At 42.9% G+C, this 13931-nt stretch overlaps 2 protein-coding genes across 2 annotated transcripts in view; one reads left to right on the top strand and one right to left on the bottom strand.

The window, feature by feature from the left end:
- The window catches only part of LOC127003225 (DEP domain-containing protein DDB_G0279099-like), a 48124-nt gene extending 37608 nt beyond the window's left edge, over window positions 1–10516 (bottom strand). Inside the window, exon 1 of the mRNA XM_050869606.1 lies at window positions 10444–10516. The gene's annotated coding sequence lies outside the window, so the exon portion shown is untranslated. The remainder of the gene's footprint in view (window positions 1–10443) is intronic.
- LOC127003226 (metaxin-2-like) overlaps window positions 1–13931 on the top strand; it is a 67972-nt gene that overhangs the window by 15888 nt on the left and 38153 nt on the right. The gene's annotated exons all lie outside the window — the stretch shown is intronic.

The following is a 13931-nucleotide window of genomic DNA, read 5'->3' as shown; positions in this document are numbered from 1 at the left end:
TGTATCGGCTTGAAGGTGTGTGTGTGTGTGTGTGTGTGTGTGTGTGTGTGTGTGTGTTATGAAGATGGTGATTTATGTTTTGTGTTGTCCTGCTATCTGCCTTTTTTCCTCTTTTTTCCTCCTCCTCCTCCTCCTCCTGACTTTATATGTTGTTCCTTATATCTCTTTGTGTTTATTTTTATATATTGTGTTGTGTTCATGTTTTTTTTTGTCTTCTTGTGTTTCTCTTTTATGTTCCATTATCTTGTGTTGCATTTCTCGTACTTTTCTTTTCCTTTTTTTTTGTTTTGTTTTGTTTGTTTGTGTTGCTGTGTTGGTTTTCTTGTCTTACTTGTGGCTTTTTCCTTTCAGTGTGTTTTGCTTGCATTGCTGTGATGCTAGTTTTGTGTTTTTACTGTTTTCCGTTTTGGTTCATTCCACTTCTGTATATATGTTTGAAGTGTTATAATCAGTTTTCGTAGTAGTAGTAGTAGTAGTTATTGATTTTTTCTGATAACACTGTGATGCCTACAAAATATTCATAATGATGTTTTATCTATGTGCGTATGTTGAGAAACACACACACACACACACAAGTACCGAGACACATAGATTGTGTGCACCTTTAACATGAGGGAGGCGGGGGCGTACAGGTGTGTGTGTGTGTGTGTGTGTGTGTGTGTGTGTGTGTGTGTGTGTGTGTGTGTGTGTGTCCGTGTCCCTTTAAAAATAGACTGAACCTTTGTAATGGGAGAGGGAAGTGTGTGTGTGTGTGTGTGTGTGTGTGTGCACCTCGTTTTGTCTCACTTTAAAACTCCTAATCCTTTTAGAGAGAGAGAGAGAGAGAGAGAGAGAGAGAGAGAGAGAGATTTATATCCATTCCCCAAAACGAGAAAATGCTATGCTAGGTTTGGACAGGGCTGTATTATACTAGGACAGATTAGGTAATATTATGCTTGATATAGCCATGTTATATCAGGCTAGGATACGTTAGAGTATACTGTGGTAAAACTATCTTTGTTAGGATAAGTCATAATTTCCTAGAGTAGACGGTATTGGCTCTACACGCAGCCTTTTCTATTTCGAAATTCCGGAATACAGGTTATTGTTTGGAGCCAAAGGTCTAGACACGGTCTAATATATATATATATATATATATATATATATATATATATATATATATATATATATATATATATATATATATATATATATATTATACATTGTTCGTAGTTTTTAAGGTTTGCTCCTGTGTATGGTATAGATGACCACTTAGCGCCGAATGTACGCTGGCCCGTGGCCACCTGGTGAACGTCAGGAGGCAGCATCAGAGGTTTCGTCTCCCAAATGTTTCGCTCATGGCTGTATTTTGCTTTCTAGCATCTCTAGTATAATTTAATTTGATGTCAGAGGGGTATTATATCTGAAGGTGTGGTTATTTCGACTTCTGGCGGCCGTAAAATTGCTGCTTTACACACACCGTGCTGTGGTAGGCAACTCCGTAACTGTAAAAAGTTGGTAAACAAAGGGTAAAGCGTCCCCGTTGCGAATTGTTAGCCAATACGATGTGTTGGCTACGCTGGGTTATGCTATATTAGAATTTGGTAGCTGTGTTAGGTTAGGTTATACTATGTTAGAATTAGCTCTGTTAGGTTAGGTTTGGTTACACAAGAATTGGCTACGTTTGTTTAGGTTAGGCCAGGACTGGGTCAGGTTTGCGTCTCTCCCTACAGTGGGGCGTGATGGAGCTCTGGACGTGATGGTGGTCCTGAATAGCCAAAGTGACCCCTCTCCTGGCGACGAATGTGTTCCCTCTGATCGTAAATGTCGGTCTCTAATGGGGAATGGATCTCTCTCTCTCTCTCTCTCTCTCTCTCTCTCTCTCTCTCTCTCTCTCTCTCTCTCTCTCTCTCTCTCTCTCTCTCTCTGGTCATCTTTTTATTTGTCTTTCATGACATGTATTCATATTCGATTTATTGGTCTGCTTGTCTTTTTTCTTCTTTTTTATCTTTTTTTTATGCTTTCTTCTTTCTCATCCTCTTTTTCTTCCTCCTTTCTGTCGTCACCGTCGTTGGTCGTCGTGTTAGTATTCATTTTCGGGACTGAGTTAGCTAGAAGTGTTGGATTTTCACAGAATGGACGTATTACAAACTCAGTCGTAAAACGTGTCATAAAAAAATTCAATAAAACCTTCCAGCCACGCCTTGAAAAACAGATCAAGGAGGACAAGTTTGGGGGGACTGCGTTAAAAGTGTTGAATTTTCACAATTAAGGTCGACATAATACAAAATCAGTCGTAAAAAAGTGATAAAAAATAAAACCAACTAACTACACCTGGATAAACGGGTCAAGAGAGACAAATGAGCCACATAACTTTTAATAAATACTAATACGACGTTTACGGAATCTGGTGTCGGTGTTGTGTGACAGAGATAGCTAACGTGGGTCAAAGGTTTGTTTTTTTTATTTGTTTATTTTTTTTCAACAAAGGAGACAGCTCAAGGGCACAAAAAAAGGAAACAATAATAAATAAAATAAAAAAGCCCGCTATTCGCTGCTCTTATTGGACGATTTATATACATCGCTTTCATTCTTTCCGGGAACATAATAAGTCTCAGTTAGGGCAGAAATAAACGGGGCTGGAGCCAAGACATGCAAACAAAAACAGTATATTTATACCATGTTTCTGGGATAATTCTGGGGGAGGAGAAATCTTAATCTGGAGAGGGGAAAAAAACAGGGATAAAAATAGATCTTTCCTGGACACACTAATTTTACGCTACGGAAGACACACACAAAAGAAAGAAAGAAGAAAACAAAATGAATGCAAATCGTGATGGGGTCCCGCGCGCAGCTGTACGAGGTGAGGTTAAGAGGGGGTAAATATAAAGTTCTCGGACGTAATAAAGAAGAAAACGAAGGAAACGAAAGAGGGAGAATAAAAAAACAACAGCAGCAAACTTTCCCTGGGTCGTGGGTGGCTTAAAGTAAAGGCAAGCAAAAAAAAAAAAAAAGGAAAACAAAGAAGAAAAAAATATAGAAAAAGAAAAGGGTTCACTCCATCCCAATATACCTTTCCTTAAGACGAAGAGGAATACGAGAAGAAAATAAAAACAAAAGAAGAAACGCAGAATAATCTTGAACTGGCGTGGGTGGAAGGGTTGAATATAAGTGGACCAGAAAAAACAGGGTATTCCTGGACCCAACAAACCTTTCCTTGTGTGAAGAGGAAGAAAACAAACAAAAGGAAAACAAGGAAAAGACAGAAGAGCGTGCCGTGTGGGAGTGTGTGGGTGGACGTGAACCAGTGATTATAATGGCTATTCCTGGACGCGGGAAATCTTTCCTGCGAACGGAGGAGAAAATACGAATAAGAGAACAACTATGAAGAGAAGGAAACAAATGATAAACTTCCGTAGGTCGTGTGTGGGTGGAAGGGAACTATTCGGACGCGGCAAATCTTTCCTTCGAACGGAGGAGAAAAATACGTATAAGAGGACAAATATGAAGAGAGGGAAACACATTGCAAACTTCCCTAAGTCGTGTGTGGGTGGAAGGGAACTCTTCGGACGCGGCAAATCTTTCCTTAGAACGGAGGAGAAAAATACGTATAAGAGGACAATTATGAAGAGAGGGAAACAAATGGCAAACTTCCCTAAGTCGTGTGTGGGTGAAAGGGAACTAGACGGACCAAAATGGGCTATTCTTGGACACGGCAAACGTTTCCATGGAACAGAGAAGACAAATATGAAGAGAAGGAATCAAATATCAAACTTCCTCGGGTCGTGTGAGGGTGGACGGGAACTATAATGATTATGTTAGGCTATTTTTGGACGCGGCAAAACTTTCCTCGGAACGGAGAAGACAAATATAAATCAAAGGACAAACAATAAATCAAATAACAGACTTCCTCGGGTCGTGTGTGGGTGGACGGGAACTATAGTAGTAGAGTGATTAGAATGTGCTGTTCTTGGACGCGGCAAATCATTCCTTGGAACGGAGAAGACAAATAGGAAGAATAGGACAAAGATAAGAGAAGGAAACATATCAAGCTTTCCCCGAGTCGAGTGTGGGTGGAAAGGCGTCTGAGGAAGCGCAATAATGTACTCATGAACGTTAAAAAAAGAAGGGAGTCTGAAAATCATAAATAAAGGAGGAAAAGACCTATATATAGATCAGAAACAAGGGAGAAAGTAGTTGGAAAATAATAAAGACCGGAAACAAAGAGGAAAGAAGCAGTTGGAAAATTATAAAGAAAAGTAGCAAAAGAAAAACAAAACAAAAAACAACACCTGTGGATCGGAAACAAAGAGAAAGGAGACAGTTGGAAAACAATAAAGAAAAGCCGTAACAGAAAAAGGAAACAAGACAGTAAACGAAAAGACAATCTGTAAAATAATAAAGAAAGTAGGTAAAAAAGAAAAAAAAAGACTTATAGATCGGAAACAAAGATAAAGGAGGCACTTGGAAAATACTAAAAAAAACATAAGTAAAAAAAAAAAAAAAAAAAAGGAGACACTTGTAAAATAATAATAACGGAAGCAGCAACGGAGAAATAAAGTAAGAGGCAGTCCAAAAAATAATAATAAAAAAAAGCATCACCTATGGATCGCGCGCTAGGATGGACGGGTCAGGGCCAGCAAACTAAGGCTTTCTCAGGCGTAATAAACCCTTCCTTGCGACAGCCCAGGCGGGAGGCCGATGAATAGCTACAGGGGGCTTCAGGAAGGCCCGTGGTAGTCCCCTTTTAGGCCCCGGGCGTCACGGAGACTAATGGAGGGCCTGCGGGGAGCTTAGGAAGACGAGGAAGAGCTGGGGAGGCAAAGATAGGGGCAGGTGGGGAGAAGAGGTGAGGAAGAATAGTGAGAGGAAATAGGTACGAGGGAAAGGAAGACGAGGGAGAGGTTGTGCGTAGGGTGAGTACTGATGGGAGGGGAGGGGAGAGGTGGGGCTGTAAAGAAAACGAGGGGAGGGGAGGGTGAAGGGAAGGGAGAGGAAAATAAAGAAACAGAGTCGATAGGGAGGGGAAGGAAGGGTAAGGGAGTAGGTTAGATAAAAGATGGAAGGTACAAGGGAGAGATAGGGATTGGGTGGGTAGAGAGAGAGAGAGAGAGAGAGAGAGAGAGAGAGAGAGAGAGAGAGAGAGAGAGAGAGAGAGAGAGAGAGAGAGAGAGAGAAAGGAAGGTGAAGGAGTGAAAGAAAGGAAAGAGAGAGAAGCTGAGGAAAAGAGATAAAGGGATAAAGATAAAAGAAAGATAGGAATTGGGGGAAGAAAGAGAGAGAGAGCGAAGGGGAGAGGGAGGGAGGGAGGGAAAGAAGAACGAGAAAGGATAAAAGGGAAAGACAGGGAATTACGGAGGAGATTTGGAGGGTTAAATGAATGCTGAGAGAGAGAGAGAGAGAGAGAGAGAGAGAGAGAGAGAGAGAGAGAGAGAGAGAGAGAGAGAGAGAGAGAGAGAGAGAGAGAGAGAGAGAGAGAGAGTATCGTCAGGTGGGTGGAGCTATGTTAATGAAAAAGAAGGTAGGCACTGCAGGTGGAGAAGGAGGAAGAAGAGGAGGAGGAGGAGGAGGTTGCCTTGGCCAGGTGAGCGCTCAGGTTAATCGAAGGCGAGAGAGAGAGAGAGAGAGAGAGAGAGAGAGAGAGAGAGAGAGAGAGAGAGAGAGAGAGAGAGAGAGAGAGGTCAAGTGGGGGAAGATATGGAGAAGCAGTGGAGGAAACAGAGAGGAAAAAGAAGAGGGGAAAGAGGAGGAGGGTGTGAGAGGGGAAAAAGGAAGTGAGAGGAGGTCAAAGACACTTGTAACACTTTCCTCTCTCTCTCTCTCTCTCTCTCTCTCTCTCATATACTGAATTAGAGTAGGGAAAGAAGAAAAATAATACTATATAGGAGGAAGAAGATGAGAAGGAGAAGGAGGAAGAGGAAGAAGATGAGGAGGAGGAAATGGAGGAAAAGAAAGATGGGGTCATTGCAGTTCATATTAAGATTCCGTGCACACACACACACACACACACACACACACACACACACACACACACACACACACCGATTATCACGCGATCCTTTGTTAACTCTGGACTGAGATGTGACGTGAAGGGATGACGAGATTTTTTTGTTTGTTTTTGTTTTGTTTAGGTGTATTTTATTCTATTTGGTGTTTGTTAGCGTGTTTGTGTGTGTGTGTTTGTTTATCATTTACTTGTATTTTTATTTTATTTTTTCTACTCATTAAATTAAGGGATACATAAAGGGCAAGATCTCTCTCTCTCTCTCTCTCTCTCTCTCTCTCTCAATAAATGAATAAATAATTAGATATAAATATACTTGAAATTTGGGTTTTATTGCCAAATCGTCTGACATTTTATTGGTTTCTCTTCGATTATCCGTGTACATAAACCACACACACACACACACACACACACACACACATGTATATCCACGTGACAGTATTGGGACGTAACTTTATAGGGAAGGAGGAGGAGGAGGAGGAGGAGGAGGCGAAGGAGGAGGAGGAGAAGGAAAGGCTTGTATGAAAGGGATACTTCAACGTCAGGTGTGTGTGTGTGTGTGTGTGTGTGTGTGTGTGTGTGTGTGTGTGTGTGTGTGTGTGTGTGTGTGTAAGCTGAGGATTTACCTGATAACGTGAGAGAGAGAGAGAGAGAGAGAGAGAGAGAGAGAGAGAGAGAGAGAGAGAGAGAGAGAGAGAGAGAGAGAGAGAGAGAGAAACGAGTATGTGGAATGAGTTATGGGGATGATGGGGTGGGTAAGTTATGGTTGTCATGTCGGTGGTGGTGGTGGTGATTCCTCAAAAGATATTAAAATTCTCTTTGTTTAGATGTCGGGAACTGTGTGGCGATTGTGGTGGTTGTGAAGAGTGATATTATAGTAGTAGTAGTAGTAGTAGTAGTAGTAGTAGCAGTAGTAGTAGTAGTAGTATAAGTCGTAAAAGCTGTATTTGTATTTGTTGCTGTCATTGGTGGTGGTGATGGATGTGTGGAAACCGGTATACTGAAGGCTTGTGGAAAGGAGTGGAGTGAAGGTTTGTGAATAGGTGTGTTACTAATGAGTGTGCCAACGTGACAGAAACGAATAAGGCAAGGAAAAGGCTGATGACTGAACGAAAAGGTGAGATGGAGGTTTGTGTTGTGTGTGGAGATGGGGTGACGGTACAAGTTTCAGCTGCCTCGTTCCGGATTATTGTAGTTTCAGCTTCGTTAATCTGGCTTATGGCTTAGGGTCGTATTACAAGACATTTCGTCGACCAAGCGCACATATTTGACAAGGCTTTCGTAGGAGTTGTGGGCATTTCCAAGAGTAGTTTGATGACCGTGGTTGTAGTTTGACCCTTCTTCTATACCATGAACCTGAAGAAGCACTCATTAGAACCCGACTGACCCCCTCTTTGACTCTTAGAAATAGCTGAAGTGAGAAGCGAAAGTGTCTTATAATACCGCCCTTAATCTCAGCGTCCTGGATTCTGATCAGGGAGTGTCAGTTCCGTCGATCTAGATTAAAAGTCGTCGTGCTCACTGATCTGTATTATGGGTTGCTTCGCTTCTTTACATCCGGATTATGGAGTTGTGCATCAGTGTGTATTATCCGGATTAAAGGTTGTCTGGGCTTCTCCAATCCGGATAAAGGGGTTTGTACTCGTATATTTCGCATGGATTAGAAAGTTGGTTCAAGCTGATTATATTGCCGGATTTGTGAAGCCCTGGCGTGTGTGTGTGTGTGTGTGTGTGTGTGTGTGTGTGTGTGTGTGTGTGTGTGTGTAAATGGTGCAGTGTATGAAGTAGTTGTGTCTTGTTTTCTCCTTTTGCGTGCTTAGGGTTCAAATGTAATCAATTATCTTGGAAAAAACTTAGTTGGGATGCCATTACTTATCTTGCTTACCCGTGTGTGTGTGTGTGTGTGTGTGTGTGTGTGTGATCAATGGAGCAGCCGGGAAAGCCCCAACACCACAAGTCATGGCAGTTTCCCCTCTCTTCTCCCCTCAACTCTCTCTCTCTCTCTCTCTCTCTCTCTCTCTCTCTCTCTCTCTCTCTCTCTCTCCTAGTCTTCTTTCATCCATATTCCCCTCTTCTTTTTTTCCCCTATTGTTTTCCCCTCACACCCTCGCCCCCTCATGACAGCATACAGTTACAAGACACAAACAGATTCTTCACTCCCACGTCACACTGAGTTTCCGCTGGCCTTAGGTTGTGTAACTTTTTGTCCTCGGCTTCTGACCTTATGGAAGTGATGTGATTTTTGAGGCAGAAATAGACTTGAGTTGTGAAATGTCTCGCGTTTTGTTTATTTTTAGAACATGTGACAACCTCGAGTAGTAGTGTCTTAGTCTGGTTAGGAAATTAAGAAGTGGAGAATTGAGAGATGAATACTAATAATCATTATATAGAAGAACAATGAAATGAATAGGAGATGAACTTAAGGTGAAAAACATAATTAAGCTTTTTCAGGGTAGGTTCAAATATAAACTTAATCGTTCATCAATAAATACCTTCTTTGCTATTACTATTCAGAATTGCTATTATTTCACGGCGGGTATAAGAAGAGTACCTGTGAGTGTGTGTGTGTGTGTGTGTGTGTGTGTGTGTGTGTGTGTGTGTGTGTGTGTTTTAAGTACCATCAGGAGGACGCCCAGCAAAGTGTCCTTCGTGGGTGTTTGGACGCGGCATGGGAACAGCACTGTAGGCGGATGCATTTCGGGTGTACATGTGTGCGTCCCACGGTGCACACGTGGGCGTACTGGTGGCGGGGGACCGTGGGAGGGACAGGTGAGGGGGGAAGGGGGGGAGGGGGGCAATGCAGGTAAGGTGGGGCCGCTGGTTGCCACTCACTTCATTTGCACCACCACCACCACCACCACCACAGTATACTCCTCCATCTATCTCCTCCCTCCCTTCCTCCACCTCTCCCATTCCCCCCTTCCCTCCCTCTCCTCCATCTTCATCCCTCTCCCCCACCTCCACCTCCACCCACCACCACCCCACCACGCCACGCCGCATTGGATACACACACACACACACACACACACACACACACACACACACACACACACACACACACACACACACACACTCGGTTTTGTGTTGCATGTGTGTGGTTGAGTGTTGTGTTACCACTCGCTGAGATTCCCTTCACCGCGCCATTCTATTCCCGTCTGTCTGTCTGTTTTATCCCCCCCCCCCCCTCTCTCTCTCTCTCTCTCTCACACACACACACACACACACACACACACACACACACACACACACACACGAAAAAGACCGAAAACTGTCCTTTATCACAACCTTAAAGTGAGGCCCTTCCGACCCTTGCAGAAGGAGGAGGAGAAGGAAGAGGGTACATTGTGTGGGCGTGGACAGAAGAGGAGGAGCCAAGTTTTTAGGAGGAAGAATAGTAGGAGTTAAAAAAAGGAGGAGGAGGAGGAAGACTAGCATGGAAGCCAGTTCTAGGAAGATGAGGAACAGGTATTGGAAGAAGAGAAATAGGAAAGAAGGACGAAGAGGGCAATAATTGGGGATAATGTAAGAGGGAGAAGAAGAAACCAGGTCCGTGAAGGAAGAGGCAGAGAGGAATGAGAAGAGAAAAGGAAAAGGAAAAGAGTGGAGGAGTGTGATAGGAAGATAATGAGAAGAGGGAATATAAGGAAGATGTGTACAAAGTTTGAAAGAGTAAGAAGAGAAAAGGAAGAGTAGGAAGAGGACAAACGCAAAAGAGAATGACAGAAAGAAGTTAAGAAAGATGTATAGATAGCTTTACAGTAAGAACAGAAAAGGAAAAGGAGTAAGAGGACGAATGTAAAAGAGAATGATAGAAAGAAGTTAAGAAAGATATATAGATAGCTTGATAGAGTAAGAAAAGTAAAGGAAAAAGAGGAAGAGGACGAACGTAAAAGTGATAGAACATACTTATGGAAGATGTATAGAAAGATTGAAAGAGTAAGAAAAGAAAAGGAAGAGGAGGAAGAGCACAAGCGTGAAAGAGAATGATAGAAAGAAAAGTTCAGGAAAGAATTAGGAGAAGATTAGGAAGAGAAAAAACAAACGAAAGGAAGCTAAGAAGATGAAGAGACGAAGAAGGGAAGATAAAGAACAGGAAATGACAAATAAGGGAAGGAAGAGGAAAAGGCGAATAAGGGAAGATAAGGAAGAGGAAGAGACGAAGAAGGAAAGATAAGAAAGAGGAAGAGTAAAATAAGCGAAGATAAGAGAGAGAGAGAGAGAGAGAGAGAGAGAGAGAGAGAGAGAGAGAGAGAGAGAGAGAGAGAGAGAGAGAGAGAGAGAGAGAGAGAGAGAGAGAGAGAGAGAGACGCATAAAGAAGATAGGAAAAAGGGAAGATAAGAAAGAGTATGAGCTAAGAAAGGCCTAAGAGAAAGAGAGAGAGAGAGAGAGAGAGAGAGAGAGAGAGAGAGAGAGAGAGAGAGAGAGAGAGAGAGAGAGAGAGAGAGAGAGAGTGGTGTACCTTGTGTGAGAGCGAGAGCCGGAGACAACACCACCACACGAACAGCCACCACGAGACACACTGACTACCACACCACCTGAGAGAGAGAGAGAGAGAGAGAGAGAGAGAGAGTTCTTGTTGAGGTGGGAAAGTACTCTGGTCCGTTCTTGTCTTTGGTCTTCTGTATTACTATCTGTGCCTCCTGTTTCCTTTTCTTTCTTTTTTTCTTTTTCTTCCTCTTCATATTTTTCTTCTCTTTCTTCCTCGAGGTTTTTCTTGTTCTTATCTTTGTTCATGCGTTTTCCTCCTTTTCCTCCTCCTCCTCCTCCTCTTCCTCCTTCTTCTCCGCCTCCGCAGTCTTCTCTTATTTTTCATTGTATCGTCTGTTTCTATCTTTATCTTATCTTAAAACACACACACACACACACACACACACACACACACACACACACACACACACACACATGGCAGACAACTGACAGTGAGAGAGAGAGAGAGAGAGAGAGAGAGAGAGAGAGAGAGAGAGAGAGAGAGAGAGAGAGAGAGAGAGAAAGCGCTCGCATCACATTAACTAAGGTAATTTTATGTAAAGAGTCTACGCAAAAGTAAACACCTCCCAACCTCCTCCTCCCCTCTCTCCTTTTCCTCCTCCTCCTCCTCCTCCTCCTCCTCCCACTCGGTGGTCGGAAAAATGGCAGATGTCCTTCAACACTACCAAATGTAAAGTAATGCATATCGGATCCAGAAACAGCAATCATACATACCACATGGGTGGCAAACCGCTACCTGTAGTGCAAGAGAAAAGAGACCTCGGGGTCACCATCAGCAGTGACTTGAAATAAACAAAACACTGCAAGTTCGCCTGTAAGAAAGCCAATACAGTGCTTGGGTTCATAGCGAGGAACTTCGAATACAAGACGCCGGGAGTTATGTTATCCTTGTATAATTCGCTGGTAAGGCCCCACCTGGAATACGCCGTGCAATTCTGGTCTCCAAATTACAGGAAAGACATTGAATTACTTGAGAGAATATAGCGCCGCTCCACGAAGATGATACCATCACTGAGGACGAAGCCCTATGAAGAGCGACTCAACCTCTTCACGTTGGCAAAGAGACGACTGCGGGGAGACATGATACAAGTCTTTAAGTACCTGAACAAGCTCAGCAACGTTGATCACTCCAAACTCTTCACGCTACAAACTAACCTGAGAACAAGAAACAACGGAAAAAACAATTCAAGCAAAGCGATGCAATACCGACATCGGCAGGAGTTATTTCTCGAATAGAGTGGTTCGCCACTGGAACAGCCTCCCTGCAGAAGTGGTTAGCGCAGAGAGCAACTCCTTCAAGAAACGCATTGATCGCTACTTTGCTGCATCGGGACTGAATTGAACGTATCCAAGAGTAGGTGCACAAGTGCTTTAATCCTTCCCTGCAAGCCACTCCTATGGCAAACGGATTGATTAAATCACTGAACGCAGGCAGCCTAGTAATGAGCCAACAGGCTTTCTGCTGCCTGCTAGTCCATGTTTCCATATCATGAGTTACTTTTTACACTTAATTTTTACTTATACGTCTCTTCCTTCATCCTTATTATAACTTATTTTACATCTCCATTTCACTTTCTTGCTTTATTCATTTAATTCTTATCATTTAATTTTACTGTTTTTTATACTTCTTGCACTTACTTTATGTATTTTACCTTCATTATTCCTTTCACTTTTCGTTTGCTAATATTATGGTGTGTGTGTGTGTGTGTGTGTGTGTGTGTGTGTGTGTGTGTGTGTGTGTGTGTGTGAGTGACCTTTCCTCTCTATTTCCTTCTCACATAGTCTTTTTTCTTGTCATATTTGTTTTTTTTTTATGATTCTTTTCGTTATTTATTCTTCTTTGTTATTTTATCCCCTAATTCTTGTATTGCGTGTTTTATTATTTTCTTTAGTCTCCTACGCTTCCATTTACTTAGTTCTGGTTTGTTTCCGTTATTTTGATTGGTTTCTTTGTCTTTCTGTTTTTTCTTTATCTCCTCTTCATTATATTTTTACCTGTGTGAATGTCTTGTTATTATTCTGCCATTTTCCTTTTTTTCTTTATTTTCTTACTCCTTTTTCTTTGTTCTTTCTCATTTTTCACCTTTACCTACTGGCCATTATTTTTTTCACCATTTTCATAGCACTGGTGACGTTCCTAAGAGAGTCAAAGTGTGTGTGTGTGTGTGTGTGTGTGTGTGTGTGTGTCTTTGTTTGTGTGAGTGTCTTTGTTTGTGCGAGTGTCTTCGTCTGTGTGAGTGTATTCATATGTTCTACGATCTTGTGTGGTGTGTGTGTGTGTGTGTGTGTGTGTGTGTGTGTGGGCGTAGGCGTGTACGTAAGAGGTGCGGTCCCTCGTAAGTGGGTCACTTGGTAAACCAGCGGAAGTGTGTCGCGGGAGATTGATCCGACGTGTGTGTGTGTGTGGGGGGTAGTGAGGGTAGATGTGTGCGCCACTTAACGACAAATAGTTTCTAACAAAAAAGAAATCTAGATCATCACCATCACTACAGACACCACCACCACCCCTACTACCACCATTACCACCACCACCACTACTACTACTACTATTACTACTACTATCGTCGCCTCCACCGCTACCACCACCGCAGCTAGTAACAGGAGTGGCATTTCTCTCCGTTTTCTACACCATTCCTTCTGTTCTTTATTTTTCCCACGGTCGAAAGGTGACTTCTTACGAGAGAGAGAGAGAGAGAGAGAGAGAGAGAGAGAGAGAGAGAGAGAGAGAGAGAGAGAGAGAGAGAGAGAGAGAGAGAGAGTTGAGGTAGTTAAACGTGGGTGGACTTGACCGTAGAATTTAATACCGAAGACACCACTACCATCACCACCACCAACACCACCGGCAGTTTCATCACCAACCACCACCACCACCATTGCCGTAAACAAGATCTACGTACCACTGTAATATCACTTTCACCACCTGCACCTCCACCTCCACCACCACCACCTCCACCTCCACTTCATCACCGTAACTCATCTTGGCTGACTTAATAACAAAAAAATCTTCCGCGTGTAATAACTTATAACACACACACACACACACACACACACACACACACACACACACACACACACACACACACACACACACACACACACACACACACACACACACCTCACGTCTTCTCTTTTCTCTTCCTTCCTTTTTTTTTATTCCTTGGAGGCCCCAAGCTCGTCTTCTTCTGAGGTGTTCTTCTTTTTCCTCCTCCTGCTCTTCCTTCTCTTCTTCCTCCTCCTTCTCCTCCTCCTCCTTCTTCTTCTTCTTCTTCTTTTCCTCCTCCTCCTCCTCCTCCTCCTCCTCTAGGCATGATCGGTGTACAAAATTTGAAAGCTTTTTGGCGTTCATTATTTTTTCCTTCCTTGTTTGTAAAAGTGGTTGTAGTAGTAGTAGTAGTTTAGGGAGGTGGTGGCCGAGTAGTCAGCGTGCGAGCGTGGTGAGGCCGTGGACCTAGGTTCGAG

The sequence above is a fragment of the Eriocheir sinensis genome, chromosome 25 (genome assembly GCF_024679095.1).
Source record: "Eriocheir sinensis breed Jianghai 21 chromosome 25, ASM2467909v1, whole genome shotgun sequence".
Taxonomy (NCBI): Eukaryota; Metazoa; Arthropoda; class Malacostraca; order Decapoda; family Varunidae; genus Eriocheir; species Eriocheir sinensis.
Note: the sequence above shows the minus strand (reverse complement) of the source record. Positions and strands in the feature narration are given on the sequence as shown.